This window comes from Lissotriton helveticus, assembly GCF_964261635.1.
Source record: "Lissotriton helveticus chromosome 1_1 unlocalized genomic scaffold, aLisHel1.1 SUPER_1_unloc_5, whole genome shotgun sequence".
In the NCBI taxonomy this organism is placed as follows: Eukaryota; Metazoa; Chordata; class Amphibia; order Caudata; family Salamandridae; genus Lissotriton; species Lissotriton helveticus.
Genome location: NW_027611692.1, coordinates 2,788,142 through 2,803,857, shown reverse-complemented (window position 1 = coordinate 2,803,857; position 15,716 = coordinate 2,788,142). Strand labels below are relative to the sequence as shown.

The 15,716-nt window shown below is 45.9% G+C and overlaps 1 protein-coding gene and 2 long non-coding RNA genes across 3 annotated transcripts in view; 2 read left to right on the top strand and 1 right to left on the bottom strand.

Annotated features, from left to right (window-relative positions):
* LOC144806148 (uncharacterized) overlaps positions 1-15,716 on the bottom strand; it is a 1,180,470-nt gene that overhangs the window by 805,475 nt on the left and 359,279 nt on the right. The gene's annotated exons all lie outside the window — the stretch shown is intronic.
* LOC144806133 (uncharacterized) overlaps positions 1-15,716 on the top strand; it is a 169,164-nt gene that overhangs the window by 102,544 nt on the left and 50,904 nt on the right.
* Positions 3,631-15,668, top strand: LOC144806151 (uncharacterized). Its single transcript, XR_013605702.1, has 4 exons — positions 3,631-3,756; positions 6,510-6,560; positions 8,398-8,517; positions 15,079-15,668. It is a non-coding gene; the product is annotated as an uncharacterized LOC144806151 (long non-coding RNA).

Here is a 15,716-nt window from a genome sequence, read left to right as displayed (position 1 = left end):
CAAATGTGTGAGTGTCACTCATGATGAGTGAGGTTTGAGAGCTCTGATCTATGCACGTCCGAACCAATGTTGCTGTCGAGACATTAAAGACTGCTTGCATGACAATGCTACAAATAGTTGACGAACTCACTAATCAATGGTGTATTGATGACGAGCGTACTATGATATAGGGGCCTATGTGAAGGAAGAGAATATTTTCGAGTAGTGAAATGCCCCTCCCCTGTTCCTCAGACCAGTAACACCCACTCATTTTTATGATACAATGCAAACTGTGTGAGATATTTCTGGTTCATACTTGATATCTCTATCTTAGGAATTAGTTGTTTCAAAGATAAATTGCTTTATTTTTTGTCAGTGAATCTTTGTTGAGAGAGGATGGTGGTAACTGTAAACAAAACAACAAAACCTGGAAGAGGCCGCTATCCTAATATTTTAGGAGACAGTTGTGCTCTTAAACCAGAAACTCAAAACCTAATTAGAACCTACAATTCAATCTTGTTCGAGGATATAAAACTGTGTCAAATATAAGGAAAAAGTTACAGACATAGAAAAATTAGAAATAAGCTCCTTCAATTGTCGCTTTGACACATGACCTATGCCTCATTGTTACTGATCTGGTGTATAAAACTCCGTGGTATTTACCTCTGTTTACTTTGCTATCCAGCACGTTGTGGATTTGAAAAACTGCAAATAAATTATTTAAAAGAATAAAAATAAGCTGTCCAGTTTAATTGCAAAACTGACGGAAATACTCATATATTCATTAAAATACTGATATATTCATTGAAATACAGATATATTGATTGAAATACAGATATATTCATTGAAGTACAGACTGCCACTTCCAGTTGTCACCTTTCTGTAAATACTCTCAAGTTAGATAGGCTTTATTTGATAAAAGATTTATCATAAAAGCATTTTACAGATTAAAAAATTATATATAAAATGTTTCTTAAAAAGCAGTTAAAAATTCAACACAGATAGTAAATGACATAGAATAAAACAGAAGATGAAACTATAACATCGTATCTTTTAAAATAGTAATTAATCCATAGGTCCTAGGTTTCCATTCCGGCGGACAGGAAGGTTGCAACCCATATTGTTCCCCGACTTGCGATGAGCGCACTGGACCAGATCAGAGTTCCTTATTAGGCAGTTGTAATTGCCTTACAATTGTCACAGTACTTCTGTCTGATTAGCCAGGCATGCCCCAGGAATTTGGCCACACCACAAACAATTGTCAAAGAGGAGGTATCAGTTTTCAAGATGCGCAGAGCTGCAACATGGCTCATAAAGCCCAGTACCCTGCATACTGGTTTGAGCCACTTTTCTCTGGCGTTTTTGTATGCCGGGCATGCCAGGAACAAATGAGCAATTGACTCCTCAGGATGGCCACAACTAGGACAAGGTTCGGGGACATGATTAGGACCTTTCCATTGTGAAATGAAGCTGTTAACTTGCAGGGTTCCAAATCTCATCTGGATATATAGGGATCTATCCCTAGGTATCTGTATAAAATCGAGATAGGGTTCCAAGCTGCAGGTGCTTTGGTGCTCGAAGAAACCCTCTGTTAATTTCCCTAGTTTTTGAGTGGATTGGTCCCTTTTCCACACCCATTCCCAATAAACACGTTTAAGCTCCAGTTTGGAGGGGGGTGTCTGGGAAGCCCAGGCCTCACTAATCCCGATCAGGCCATTAAGGTGTCTGAGGTCAGCCAGCCATTTTATCCTATGCCCTGAGTCAAGGGCCAACTGTTCGTCAAAGGCCCTGGCAGAGTTGGACAGCTCTGCTGACCTTTTTAAGCGAACCCAGTAGAGTAAAGGACGGAGTCTGGCAATGTCCTGTATATTCCTTCTACCTGTGTCATAAAACAAGGGTTTCAGAGGGGTTGAGACGGGAAGCGAGGTGATGGATCTTAAAAATTTATTCTCAGACTTAGTTAAATCTCCGAGTGTCTCCATTCCCCACAGTTCTGCTCCATAGAGAGCCGAGGGCAATGCTTTCCCCTCGTAGATGGCAAGCGCCGGGGCAACCGGCCTACTCACAGAGAGATTCTGTTCCCTGATGATGGCCCCGTACACCCGTTTGTGATTGAGGAGCATCTTATTTAGGTGGGCTACCCACTTCATACCTTTTGAAATTCTGATACCTAGATAATCAAATGAGTCAACCACATCGAGAGGGACCTTGTTTAGGGAGATGTTATTCCTAAAACGTTTGGACGGGTTTATAGTCATCAGTTTGGTTTTATCGGTGTTGATGGTTAACCCCTGCTCCTTGCAAAATGAATCAAATCTGTTGAGCAATTTCTGGAGGCCAGCAGGTGACTTTGAAATTAAAAGGGTATCGTCGGCAAACAGAAGGGTGGGTGTCTTCTCCCCTGCTAGTGTTGGGGCATCTGCTGGTTCCTTATTAAGGTGGCCCACCACCCCATTAATAAATAAGGAAAATAGGGTGGGGGCCAACACGCACCCTTGGCGTACCCCTCTGTTTACCACGATCCTCTCGGTCAGTTCCCCTTGGGTTCCCCATCTAATCCTTGCATAGTTGTCACAGTGTAATCTTTTTAAGAAGTCAAGGATGTAGGGTGGCATGCCCAATTGCTCAAGCACCTTCCAGAGTTTGTCACGAGGGACCAGGTCGAAAGCCGTCCTCAGATCTATGAAAGCCAGGTATAAACTCCCTTTCCCCAGGGTAACTGACTTCCAATAGATCATGAAGAACCTAACGACCTGGTCCATCGTGCCGACCTTCTGCCTGAATCCTGCCTGGAAGGATGGTGCTAACTGTAAACAAAACAACAAAACCTGGAAGAGGCCTCTATCTTAATATTTTAGGAGACAGTTGTGGTCTTAAACCAGAAACTCAAAACCTAATTAGAACCTACAATTCAATCTTGTTTGAGGATATAAAACTGTGTCAAATATAAGGAAAAAACTACAGACATAGAAAAATTAGAAATAAGCTCCTTCAATTGTCGCTTTGACACATGACCTATGCCTCATTGTTACTGATCTGGTGTATAAAACTCCGTGGTATTTACCTCTGTTTACTTTGCTATCCAGCACGTTGTGGATTTCAAAAACTGCAAATAAATTATTTAAAAGAATAAAAATAAGCTGTCCAGTTTAATTGCAAAACTGACGGAAATACTCATATATTCATTAAAATACCGATATATTCATTGAAATACAGATATATTCATTGAAATACAGAGCCACTGCCAGTTGTCACCTTTCTGTAAATACTCTCAAGTCCTTTACGTCAGTGTTTGGAAGATGCAATCTGAAGAGAAGCTACAAATACTTTTTTACAGCAGCAACCAAGTGTGAGGCCCTGTACTTGAACTGTCTGACCCTTAAAACCATTCACGTTTGTGACATCTGAAATCCCAGGTCTTTACAGGTATAAATACTTGTTTGTATGAAATGTATTCACTGCTGGAGCCTGGAGGTGGCGGTTCCGTCAGCGGCCACCAGAGGGCGCTCCTCGCCTACTGATGAAATCCACCTAGCTGCACATTGTATGAAAGAGCGGATGGTTTCTTCTTCCGGGTCAGCGTCGGCAGAGACAGCACCAGCAGTGGTGGTGACATCCCTTCCTACCTCTCTTTGTGTGTTCAGCCTGCTGCAGAGGAGGAAGGAGCCCTGTCTGTCTGTGCAGCGACCTTCATCTACAGACCCTCACAGACCCCAGATCTGACCCACCCCACGGCCCCCCAGGGGGAGGAGAGAGCCTGGAAAGTTTCCTGATCAGGTAGGAGAGGCCTGTCCAGGGGTGCAGAGGAGGAGAGGCCTGTCCAGAGACAGAGGAGGTGAGGCCTGTTCAGGGGTGCAGAGGAGGTGAGGCCTGTCCAGGGGTGCAGAGGAGGAGAGGCCTGTCCAGGGGTGCAGAGGAGGAGAGGCCTGTCCAGGGGTGCAGAGGAGGAAAGGCCTGTCCATGAGTCCAGAGGAGGTGAGGCCTGTCCAGAGGGCAGAGGAGGTGAAGCCTGTCCAGGGGTGCAGAGGAGGTGAGGCCTGTCCTGGGGTGCAGAGGTGGAGAGGCCTGTCCAGGGGTGCAGAGGCGGAGATGCCTGTCCAGGGGGCAGAGGAGGTAAGGCCTGTCCAGGGGTGCAGAGGAGGTGAGGCCTGTCCAGGGGGCAGAGGAGGTGAGGCCTGTCCAGGGGTGCAGAGGAGGTGAGGCCTGTCCAGGGGTGCAGAGGAGGAGAGGCCTGTCCAGAGGAGGTGAGGTCTGTCCCGGGGTGCAGAGGAGGAGAGGCCTGTCCAGGAGTGCAAGGAGGTGAGGCCTGTCCAGGGACAGAGGAGGTGAGGCCTGTCCAGGGGTGCAGAGGAGGTGAGGTCTGTCCAGGGGTGCAGAGAAGGTGAGGCCTGTCCAGGGGTGCAGAGGAGGTGAGGTCTGCCCAGGGGTGCAGACGAGCTGAGGCCTGTCCAGGGTGCAGTAGGTGAGGCCTGTCCAGGGGTGCAAGGGGGTGAGCCTGTCCAGGGACAGAGGAGGTGAGGCCTGTCCAGGAGTGCAGAGGAGGTGAGGCCTGTCCAGGGGTGCAGAGGAGGTGAGGCCTGTCCAGGGGTGCAGAGGAGGAGAGGCCTGTCCAGAGGAGGTGAGGTCTGTCCCGGGGTGCAGAGGAGGAGAGGCCTGTCCAGGAGTGCAAGGAGGTGAGGCCTGTCCAGGGACAGAGGAGGTGAGGCCTGTCCAGGGGTGCAGAGGTGGTGAGGTCTGTCCAGGGGTGCAGAGAAGGTGAGGCCTGTCCAGGGGTGCAGAGGAGGTGAGGTCTGCCCAGGGGTGCAGACGAGCTGAGGCCTGTCCAGGGTGCAGTAGGTGAGGCCTGTCCAGGGGTGCAAGGGGGTGAGCCTGTCCAGGGACAGAGGAGGTGAGGCCTGTCCAGGGGTGTAGAGGAGGAGAGGCCTGTCCAGGGGTGCAAGGGGGTGAGGCCTGCCAGGGACAGAGGAGGTGAGGCCTGTCCAGAGACAGAGGAGGTGAGGCCTGTCCAGGAGTGCAGAGGAGGTGAGGCCTGTCCAGGGGTGCAGAGGAGGTGAGGCCTGTCCAGAGACAGAGGAGGTGAGGCCTGTCCAGGGGTGCAGAGGAGGTGAGGCCTGTCCAGGGGTGCAGAGGAGGTGAGGCTTGTCCAGGGGTGCAGAGGAGGAGGGGCCTGTCCAGGGGTGCAGAGGAGGAGAGGCCTGTCCAGGGGTGCAGAGGAGGTGAGGCCTGTCCAGGGGTGCAGAGGAGGTGAGGCCTGTCCAGGTGTGCAGAGGAGATGAGGCCTGTCCAGGGGGAGCAGAGGAGATGAGGCCCATCCAGGAGTGCAAGGAGGTGAGGCCTGTCCAGGGACAGAGGAGGTGAGGTCTGTCCAGGGATGCAGAGGAGGTGAGGTCTGTCGAGGGGTGCAGAGAAGGTAAGGCCTGTCCAGGGGTGCAGAGGAGGTGAGGTATGCCCAGGGGTGCAGACGAGCTGAGGCCTGTCCAGGGTGCAGTAGGTGAGGCCTGTCCAGGAGTGCAAGGAGGTGAGGCCTGTCCAGGGACAGAGGAGGTGAGGCCTGTCAAGGGGTGCAGAGGAGGTGAGGCCTGTCCAGGGGTGCAGAGGAGGTGAGGCCTGTGTCCAGGAGTGCAGAGGGGGAGAGGCCTGTCAAGGGGTGCAGATGAGGTGAGGCCTGTCCAGGAGTGCAGAGGATGTGAGGCCTGTCCATGGGTGCAGAGGAGGTGAGGCCTGTCCAGGTGGGCAGAGGAGGTGAGGCATGTCCAGGGGTGCAGAGGAGGTGTGGCCTGTCTAGCGGTGCAGAGGAGGAGAGGCCTGTCCAGGGGTCAGAGGAGGTGAGGCCTGTCCAGGGGTGCAGAGGAGGTGAGGCCTGTCCGGGCTGCAGAGGAGGTGAGGCAGGTCCATGGGTGCAGATGAGGAGAGGCCTGTCCAGGGGTGCAGATGAGATGAGGCCTGTCCGGGGGGTGTAGAGGAGGTGAGGCCTGTACAGGGATGCAGAGGGGGAGAGGCCTGTCCAGGGGTGCAGATGAGATGAGGCCTGTCCAGGGGTCAGAGGAGGTGAGGCCTGTCCGGGCTGCAGAGGAGGTGAGGCCTGTCCGTGGGTGCAGAGGAGGAGAGGCCTGTCCATGGGTGCAGATGAGGAGAGGCCTGTCCAGGGGTGCAGATGAGGTGAGGCCTGTCCTGTGTTTGGGTGGTTCATAGAAGGTGGGGCCTCTCCAGGAGGGAAGCAGTGGATATGAGGCCTGTCGGTCCAGGCGTGGTGGTCGAGAGCTGAGTTTAAGTTTGTTAATTGTTTTCCCAAGAGATTCGTGGAATAAGTGTAAGTTGCTTGTAAATTGGCCAATTGAAGAGCCACAGACTGAAGCGCCTCAAAATATTTTATTATATATTACAAGAGATTAATGCAGATTTACAGACAATATTGCAAAGTCGCAGACCGGGTAAAGGAGGACGCGTTATCTTCCGACACCACAGTCTTCATGAATGAGACCAGTAATACTGAAGACTCTGAGACTCACAGCAGTATTTTCTCCTTTCAGAGCGTTATTGCTGCAGATGGAGTGAAGCCCAGAAGTAAGCACATTACTAAGGTACCAAAAAAGTTTAATGTTTTTCATTTGTATTAACTGTTCCTCTTTTGCAGCATTTGAAAATGCATTTTCTAGTTTTATTGTTCTTTGTTTTGTTTTTTCTTGTAGGTTGTTACCTTTGGTTTAAAGGGAAAGATGTTGTAGTGTGTGACCTTAATGCTGCAGTTTGCATTTCATTACCATCATTTGCTTATCCTGAAGATCTCCAGGTTGTAGGAAGTTTGCTGTTCCAGAGTTCTTTCTTCAGCTTCTGGGCAGTTGTTGCTCTGTGGCGATCTATGGTCCTGTTTCTCTGCTCTTCTTGTAGCAGCTCCTATCAGAGCTTCATCCTCCCGCCAACGATAATATGATGCCAGGCATTACCCAGCACACAACGCAGCCTATGATGGACTATGTCTATCTGCTCGGCGCAGTTAGAGCGCAGATAAAGTTCTCCGGACCCATCAGGCTGTGACTGTAACCTAAGGGCTTAAGATGAAATGTAGAGCTTACCTCCTTCCTGAGTGGCTCCAGTCTGCTGTGTGCAGACCCGATAGCCGTCAGCACCCTGGAGTATGTATGTATAAATCAGATTATGTTGAAAGTAACCTGCAATATAGTGGCAGGCAGCACCCTCCATAGAGTAGGATTTCTGAAAGTATTTTATTTCCTGACACATTTATGTAGATTGTCTTTTAACAGGCAGAAGAACAACACTGACCATACATTTCCTGGCACCGTCTTTAAAATGATGTACACATTAGGAATGGCATTTCGTTCTGCTGGAATAATAACACAAGTTATCTTGCACTCTGCTATGATGTTGCATAGATTTTTGGCTGCAATGCATTCCATGTTTCTTTCAAACATGCTTTCTACAGGGCGCATACATGATTTGCTGCTGTAAAGAAATAATGCTCCTGTGTACTGTGGCAGACTCAGAAATATTGAAAAACTTCATGATTTCTCTTTCAGCACTTCGTGTAAAGCCTTTCATTTTTTGACTCATACATTTGGCAGAAACATAACTTAGTACCATTAAAATAGTTGTGATGGGGAACATTCATTTGGGGTTAGGACTGGCTCGACCAGAGAGCATGCTGACTTGGAGGAGTATGGAGTTGACCACCTTGCTGGTCCGGTGTGGAACCAAGCCAGCGATGCTTTGCTGCAGGCACATTTGCCCTGATAGCTGGTCAACAGTTTGAGGTGGAGGAGGCAAAGAGCTGGCTAAGTGTGCCATGAGGCTGGCATTTCAGTACATCCCTGAGAAGTGAGCTTTGAGTCGAAGTAGTGTTCCTCTTATACCACGTGCAATTCACCCTCTCCAAAGCTTCAAGAATTCCTGGGTGTGAAGGACGGCTGATTCTGATTGGGTGCTTGAAAGTTTTCCAGAAACTCATGTTCTTGATTTTTCATGTTTGTCAGTAGTTAATTAAACACGTACAGGGGTTTTATCTCTTCAGTGACACAAGCTGCAATAAAAGTTTCTTAGTCGTTGCAAAAAAATATGAACGGCCGACGAGCCTCTGTAGGTCAAAGAATGGAAGGGCTGGGGAACTGTCATTCATCTCACTGCTAAGCAGAGCAGTGTCATGCTTCATCCTCACTCAGGCCTCTGATTTTAACTAACATCGCTTAGAACACTGGGACTTTAGAACCCATCCTTTTAATGAGAAAAACAAAACTACAAGTCCCATAAGGAATAGTGGTGGAAGATGTCACGCATGACCTGGGACAACATCCGATTCAGCACATCCAGTTCCATTTTTTAAGTATTTGACACAATATTGAATTTATAACCTTTGTTTTTATGGTCATGAGTCACCAGAATACTAAAAACGTCTTTTATTTTCAGGGTCAGTTAAGTAATGGTCACCAGCTTGGAAGCTCTGTTAATTCTTCAGTATTTGTCATTGATCTCCACGTGTGGTTGGTTTGGGTCTGCCCCCTGCATCGTTCCCGATAACTCGCACAGGTAAGGAGCTTGTAGAAGCAACATGATAGCCCCATTTTCGTCTCTAAGAAGTGCGCCCCGAGGCAGGTATCCGATCATTTTTGTGAAACAAGGAAGGGCCAATATCTGCTATGTACATTTGTTAAAATAAAACACAGTCAAATCACAGTATACTGTTCCGGAGGTTCAGTCCCAGAGACATTATCTGTAACTGAACTCAGACACCCTAGAAGCAGGTGCTTTTAAGACAAGTTGCGTTCACTCACCTGAAAGTGACATGCTTCATCATTGGGCTATACTGCTCACCAGGCTGGAGCTACAATGCCTGGCGGGTACCACAAGAGGGCACTTTGTCGGAGATCTTTTATTAAGTACGCCGGATGCGCATAGTAGGACAGAAGATGTTGTGTCATAAGATGTGAGATTGATGAAGTTTGAATATAAGATCAACTATTGACCAGTTGCCGCAATATAGTTAATGTGATCATCCTGGTCCATGTTGAGATTAAAAACAGTGGCAAAGAAACTGAGGAACTAATGGCCCCTATCACTGTGTGAAAGTATCGATCACCTATGGACCTGCTGGTAAGCTGGGGTCTATACTTCAGGTCAACTTTGTTCATGCTTTGTGTAGTCATGGAGCAATCTGTTGGCATTTCATCAGGACCAAATATGGGAAAATGGGTAAATGTGACCTAATCTTCTCCACAGCGTGAGGAGCTCTGTAACTCAAAGCCCTGCACCGTGCATAGGTGATAAGGTGCCTATTAACATCTTACTACCACAGGTGAGCACACTCTAACAGAGTGCACTAGATACGGTAACCCTCCTGAAAATCAGGACATACTGACATATCCAATAGCGGGGACGCTGCACCAGAGGGCAACTGGTTTGAAAAGCACATGCTTCCTAGGGAGCCTGCGTTCAGTTAGAGATAATGTCTGTGGGACTGAACCTCCAGAACAGTATACTGTGAGTTGATTTATATGAAGAATGTGTATACTGGACTGTCATTTTCCTCAGCATCTCTTATGATATGTAAAATAAAACACAACACACCGGGAGGCCAACAAATCTATCATAAATTTAATGCAAAAATAGCAAAAAGCCAAGTGACAATTGTCTCTGCAATGGACGAGAGCATCCACCCTAAAGCAAGTTGGAGTATATAATGCTAATGCTACAACAATGTATTTTTATACACTTTTCTCCTAATATAAGTCAATGAAACCTGAACACGTGATAGAAACAGTTACTGAAACGATACTAATGAGTAGGAGGCAGGATCTTCTCTCGAGAGGAATGTGAGGAGTCCGTGAGGTGCAGATAAAAGATACACAGACAAGCTGCAGAATTCACTGTTTCTGGAAATAACACTTCTGTTTGTCAATATTCAATTTACTACAAGATGCAGGAAAGTGTGCAGATGGACATCACTAAATAAAAGGGTTCTGGCCCTAATAGAATCATATAACTTTGCAGGCATATTAAGGCGAACACTCACATCAAATTAATGTAAGAATATTGTAATTTGGTAATGTAATATATCAATGCACGGTGTGGCATTCATGTGTACCTAATTATCGGTATTAAAGAAACCAGTATATCCAGTTATGCTTTCTCAATTCCTTCTTCCTAGAGGCCACCACTGGCTATCCAGCTGTATTCAGCAGTGCCTCCTGTGACCTGGAATCCTGTATTTAATCAATACCATAGGTTGTCAATGGTTCTAGCCAACTCCGGTCACTGGTGACACTCGCATCCCATTCCCCTTGGGCCTGTTATTCTTTTAGCAAGCTCCAGTCAGTAGTGGCCCCTTGGACCTATATGTAAGCCTACTAGTCCGCTCCTGTTAGTACTGCCCCCTGGGACCTGTTCTCATTCTAGCCAACATGAGTCATTAGTAGCACCTTGGGACTAGTGATCATACTAACCAGCTTCAGTCAGTATTGGCTCCTGTACCTTAAATCCTGCAAATATTCAAAACCAGAGGTTAACTCTACTGCCAACCAGTTCCAGTCAATATTGACATGCATTGTTACCCTGCTTATAATGAATAACAGAGGACAGCGTTGTTGCTAACCAGCTCCAGTCACCAGTGGCCCGTCACATATTATCCTCAATAGGATCAATGCCCAAGGCCTGTGCAGCGGCTAACCTTCTCTAGTCAGTAGTGACCTCTCAGACCTGTTATTCTGCATATAATCAGCAAGGCTTCGGCCCTAATAACACTCACCCCACATCCATATGGTATATTAGCAATGTAATTTATTTACATCATACGATAGGTGCTGCACTATATCACACGATCCCAAAAACAAAGAAAATCAAAATTTGCCTAACCGTTCAGCACTCCACCTTGTCAAAAATGACCAAATCACACCAAGCACTATAGCCCGCCACATCACATGGCACACTCAGCCACAACATGACAAGATACCACGGCAGGGATTTGGGGCCATTGATCCTCTTTTCGAGGCATGTATGCTGAAGATGCACATGCTTTGCATACTCCTGCCATCTTGTGTTGGGTCCGGATGTTTGCAAGTTTGTTTCATTATTACCCCTAGATTTTTATTCCGGCGTAAAAATTACCTGCACCACTCCTTTTTGATCTGGGTTATTTAATTTAATTTGTTCCAGGCTATTTTCACCTTAAGCATGCTCAATTAACCTTCCATTATGATTACTAACAGTTTGAGACCATGATTTTCGATGTTTATGAAACTGCTTCGTTTCGGTTCCCAGATCTTGTGGTAATTTAATATCCTTCCAGGTTTTTAACAAATCTCTATTCCTTTCATCCCCTCTGATACTCTCCCTCTTTGCTCTATTTGTTTCCAATTGTGATGGCTTATTTTCCACCTATTTATTACTTTCCTCCACTTGCAGCATTTCTAAGGACTGAATTTTCCCATTCTCTTATCATTTTTATGCTATCAGCTTGATTGTTTAGGCATTTATTTTTTATAACTGCTTGTACCTCCGATAGATCCTTATTAAATAGAGGGTAAAAGGGTTTTGTTGGAGACATTTGTTTACCCTCACAATATGATATTTGGTCATGGTTATTTCCAGTGTTCAATATCACTATGTCTGATGCATTTGTATTTTTTATACTTTTAGAAGCTTATTTCTTGCTTTCCGTAGTTTTTTCCTCTGTCTTTTTGATAGATGAACGTCCGGAGCTGCATCTGTCATTATTGATTGTGTCGAGCATAGGTTTATCACTTCTTGATCTTTTGTTTTATCATCTATTTTTTCTTTAACAACAACAGTATTGTCTTTACATTTTATTGTACCTTTAGAGGGGCAGTCGGTCTTGATGGGTTGAATTCTCACATTAGGAAAAATCCCTTTTACATCGTCAATTATTGTTTTTAAAATATCCGGAATGGTAGCCAGTTTGTTAATTAGTGGAGAACAACTACACTCAGCATACGTAGTTATTGGCTGAGATTGTGCCCTTACTATTAGATTATTTTGGGTTGTTATCTTCTGCTCAATTCTGGCAACAGAGGATGCCGTAGCGCTTAAGAGATCTATTTGGACCTCCTTTTTGTTGGACTGATATGTTAAAGCTTCCAGAGTTAATTGCGAGGTTTTGAAGAATAAATCCCAAATTGCTCCTGCGTTCCCACTTCCTGGTGCCTGAGTACATGGGCTATGGTGTTGCCCATTTATGAATGATAGGTCCTTATACTCCTCTTTTTGTGTTCCTTGAAAATCATGTCCTCGTCACAAGAATTAATGAATTGTGGACTACTATTCAAAACGTCTTTTTGATACGGAGTACTCCAACGCTGCAGAGTTTCTGGGTTGCTGTTGTATCCGTCCCTATTAATTTGAGATCCGTTATTTTGATTACATTTCGGCTGGTCTTGTTTTTTAACTGAATTTATTTTAGACAGAGTAAGATCCGATTTCAGTGGGGTATTTGCTTCCCTTATGATTTTCACCCCACTATTTAGTTCATTTGGAGCTTCTTGCTCTGGTTGATTTATTTGGCCCAAATTAGATGGTTCCCCTATACCGTTAGCTTTTCTGATTTTTACTTTCACTTCTATTGGCATTGGCTGCCTAGTTGGTAGAAATTGCGGAGTATCTCCCATTGTTAGATTTGTGAATTTTGGGTCCTCTTGTTGTGCACGACCAGTAAGTGGAATAGTTAACATCTCTAGGTCCGTTATTTGACCCCAATGGTTGACTTGGTTCTTAGTTCAATTTGACATTCGTTCGACTTCAGCTTCAGACTCAGGGTGGCCTGGTTCACTTACTCCTTGCTTAGGGGATATAATATTTTTTCTACTCAGTGGTTTAATCGGAGTTTGAAGATCACATGGGTTAGTTAGCAATGTTAGCATAGCACCAGTTGGATCTTTCATAAAATCAAACTTTGACGGCGACTTTCCCAGTTTCCCAAATGTATGGACCTTAGATGATTTAAAGGACTATATGTCACCTGCCTGTTTTATTTTAAACGTATCTAGTTTTAGTGTGTGTTGTATTTTTCTTTTCCTTTTGACAGGAGGGAAAGGTGGCCGCTCCTTTACTGACCTCATAATACACCCTCTAAGGTGAAGAAGTCTTGCTTCTTTCAGAGAATCAAACGGGCCAGTGACAAGACCAAAGGGTGCTTTGATTGGACAAAAACACCACCAAACACCTCCAAGGGAAAACACCCACAAAGCACACTTCCGTACAGAATCCGCCGGTACTGCTGGTTACTTAATTAATTAATTATTTAACCGATTGATTAACATCCGGGCACCGGGTAGGGCTGTAGTCTAGGCATGCAGAGTAATTCAGGGGCTGAGGGGTGCTTCAAGAGGGTCTAGGTCTATTGTCACTTTCCTCTTTCCATAATTTTTCAGATTTTGTATTACAGACTTATTACAGACTCCAATGGCTCAGCGACTTAGGGACCGATCAATCTTAGCTACTCGCCACACGCCACACACCTCTTGCCACTTGTCACTCACCACTCACTGTTCTTTGCTTGTTCGTTGCTATTCATCGCTGTCAAGAGTACAAGGGAGAATGCTGGCAATCGTTCGGGAGCAAGAGCGGGATCCTGAGCCAGTCCCACTACAGACGGCAGATGTAGGCACTTCCCTCCACTCCTCCGCTCAGCTCTGCTCAATGCTTGGTATGCACGTAAAATCAGGCGGCAGGCCAAGGCTCCTCTGTGCCCTCTGTGCTCCTCTGTGCCCTGCAGCAGCCGCCGCACCAGCAGCACCGCAGGTCAAGGCTCCTTTGGCCCCTGCAGCAGCCGCCGCATGAGCAGCACCAGCAGCGCCTTAGCCCTGCGGTGCTGGTAGCGGCTGTTCCTGCCCCCACAGCAGATCTGTAGAACTTAAAGCGCTCGTTTGACAGGACGCGGGTGAAGCAGGAAAAACCTTCGGGAGCGGGAACCGGTCACTAAACAAACCCTGGCAGTCGTCCCAGGCTCCGCTCCGCTCCGCTTGCTCGTCAACTCTTCCTCTGCTCGGCTCAGCCCCTCGGTGCTACTCGATACGCTCTGCACTCAGGGCCGAATCACAGGCCGACAACGACTGTGAACACCAACTGAAGGAAGAATTGTGTGTTCCCCCAGTTAGTAAAAAAAAAGCATAAGTCTTGGCTCCTTCTGCTGCACCCAGAGTCTTATTTGTCTTTTCAGTCTAATGTTTCTGTCTGGAAAATAATGGTGTCCTGGTTTTCTTCACCCATTAAATCCAGGTGCAGAAAAACCTAACAACTGATAATCAGGTGGAATAAAATGAACACATGAAAGTACGCCTTAATGTCATTGCCCTTGATTCACACTCTGGACCATAGTTGAGGGATAGCTCTAGGCATAGTCCTCGCAGCACACAATAGATTTGCTTGAGGCAGAGGCCAAGACTCAAAAGTCAGGATACCCGATACAAGTAGGTGGTAACTCAGGGCAGAGGAAAACGCCTGTTGTCCATGGCGGAGTCATTCCCTTCCCAGAAATCTGCATTACAAATTAATTAATAGTATACATTTTTTTAATATCAGTTTGGTGCCAGTCCATATGACTTTAATATCTGTCTTTGGGATTCTATCCGGTACAAAAGGGGGTGGTGATGGACGGAGCAACTGAACCAACCAAACACTCACACCCAGTCAACAGATCTGGGTTTAATCCATCACCGTTCTTTAGCCCACTCTGCCACCCCAGTTCAGACATGGCTATATGCAAATCAGTCTGACCCTGTGCCTCATGGGAACAGTCCAGTCTGAACTGCCAAGCCATGCCTTCCCTGGACCGGAAAAAAAGCTTCCGAGGACCGGTTTCTGGCACTTCAGCCGTTTTCAGCCAGGCTTGCTTGAATCCAGTGGCAAAGTGAGCTATGTTACAACTCCATTAGGTTACATGTATCATTTGTGAGCTTAACAAAATGCTGAAAATTCTACAAATCCTCACTCCTACATCCAAGTACTCTCATGCTACCATTCTATAGTCTGCTCTGTCTGAAAAACAGCTCAACATTTTCAAAATTCTGCATTGATTTGGCTTGTAAATAATATTTTTGGAAATGTACATGTATTAACTATTTAATTTTAATACTATAGGTGATTGAAATTACGGACGAAGAAAGCAAGATTTAGCACTAAGCAACTGAATGTCAGTGCCATAAGAAGGATTATTTTGAAAAACTGAAGGACATCAAGCATTCTACGTTTAAACAATTTCCAAAAAACTAAGTGTGGCGAGGAAAGTACTATACCTGTAAGTGAAGTCTCTAATTTTGCATTTCATTAACCCAGAGCAAAGCCATATCTGTGCACACAGCATCAGAAATAATGTAGAAAGACCGCTTCAGCATCCTCATCTGAAATATTATCAGAAAGACAAATTGCCTCAGCATGACAGAATAACGTTCATCTAAAGCATCATGTAATTCTAGAGAGGAAGCACACACTGCATAAAAGAAAGTTACAATAAAAGGTTTCTTCTGAATACCATCAAAGAAAAGACACTGAAAGAAGACTCCGAATCTGACACGTTAACAACCAAAAGATTGGAAAAGCACCTTTGTTCAACAACCGTTTTTAACCAGTTACTTAAGTTTGAGACTATCTGCCTCGGGATATAACACCTCGACCTACTCTGCTCACTCTTGCGAAAACCTTAAAAATTCACCACTTTATTTTGTTCATGACCATCTCAGATTGTTTCCTTTTTATTGTGTACTGTTCTGTAATTCTAT